This window comes from Podarcis bocagei (assembly GCF_964188305.1).
Source record: "Podarcis bocagei genome assembly, chromosome: 7".
Classification (NCBI taxonomy): domain Eukaryota; kingdom Metazoa; phylum Chordata; class Lepidosauria; order Squamata; family Lacertidae; genus Podarcis; species Podarcis bocagei.
The window spans coordinates 60418958-60420867 of NC_138132.1; positions in this window are offsets into that span (position 1 = coordinate 60418958).

Genomic DNA, 1910 nt, shown 5'->3' on the forward strand with positions numbered 1-1910 from the left:
TTACCACTTGATATCAATGAAGATGTTGTAGAGCATTTGTACTGGTAGGAAGCTTTTGAAGGTGGCTCTGCTCAAGCCGAGTGCTCCTCCTTCCTTTGTGAGAAGCTACAAGGTGCTTCAACGCTTGGGTTCACATAGTACCATTTGAACACTGATTTAGTGTGTTTGGGGTACAATATGCAACCACATCTTTGGCTTGACCTGAGAGAATATATCCGTGACCTCATGGGTGGAAAAGCGGGGAAAGAAAGTCACATGTACAACCACCTTAGAATGGGCCCTCACTGAAAAACCAGGGCATCTACAGCAGGGTTGGAGAACCTGCCTTTAAAATGTATCTCAGCATCTTTCATAGAATGAGTAGTTGTGCACACATGCTTCCAGTAGTAGAAGCATGTTTAGGAATGCAAGGAGCAAAGTAAACTTGGAGTGGCACCAACTTTGCCTTGCACTGTTAAAGAACACCATCTCTTAACAATTCAACTTAAGGGGGAGGAAGGAAGATGGCACAAGTAATCGTCAAGGGAACAGTTCCATTGCTCCCCCACCCCATTTTAGCACACCAACAGTTGTCAAACAAGCCTCTTGACAAGTGTTCTTGGCTTTGCAGGAATTCCCCTCCGCTTGAAAGAATGATAAACCGGTCTGTTTAACCACAGTCATGTCTACCAGCTGCTTCTGTTTATTTACCCACCTTCCCTCCACTGAGCAAGAAGAATTTGCAGAAACAGCCATGCTGAATATGTTAAGATAGCACAAATGTTTGTTGGAATTTTCTGAGGGCTGAATGCAAAAGCTTCTGCATGGAGATTCTGTGGAGTGTGTGACAGCTATTGAGTCATTTAATTAAGAAGCTCCAGCTAATGGTGAAATACAAGAGCTGATCTTTAATGGTCCGTGAAATAAAGTCATTAAGGGGTGAGCTGTCAACAGAGGCTATTCACAGCAGGAATGGGCTGACTGTTTACTAGAACTGCCACTGATGCTTTAAATTTACAATTAGACTGTATATTCAGCATACCTTAAGGCAGGGATGGGCAGCATGATACCCTTCAGGTTTTTCTTTATTACATTCATATCCCTACCTTATTTCCATCATGGGACCCAACAGGGTATACATGTGGTTCTCAGGCAGTCACCCATTCCAGACACTGACTGGGCCCTAGCAAGGTGGTGGCTGCTGTGCCTTCAGACCCCATGATTAGGCATGATGGGAGTTGTAGTCCAACATACCTTCCACATTTGCTACCCTTGCCTAAGGAATAACAAATCTGTGTTAAGTGACACTGTATGCTTTTGCTTAAGACCCTGTGTTTATTGTGTAAGGCCAAGGTCCCCAAATCCACCATACTTTGCCAGAACCCTAAAAAGTGTTAGTGGTAACCAAGTTCACTGGAAGTGTGCTGGTGAGCTCTGGTGCACCCTATGCCCATCTCTCTAACCCACAAATAACACCAGCAAAATAGCCCTTTGAAACGTTTGCTGCAAGCATGGTGAATTTAGCAAAAAATCAAACAAGTGACAATCTGCATGATTTCTCAGTAATGGGGCTTTATTCCTTATACCATGAAAGGCCTGCACCAGGCTTGAGGGGTCAGCCCTCCACATAAGGGTGCTGTAGTGGCCTTCTTGTGGGGGAAATGCTTCTCGAACCCTGGGAGTGCTGCTCCGATCGAGGCAGGTTACTTCCATTTCTCACAATGGCTTGCTGCTATCCTGCAGTGGACATTTCAGTACAACTTCCCCAGAGCTGGTGACCGCAACATAGCGGAAGGGGAAAGAACCCATATTTCCCCCCCTTTCTTGTAGTTGGTCTGAAAATACAAGTGAGAAAAGGCCAGTTTTATTTCCTATTTGGCTCATAACCCAACACAAACTGCTACACAAGAACTGTATCCATCCTACCAATG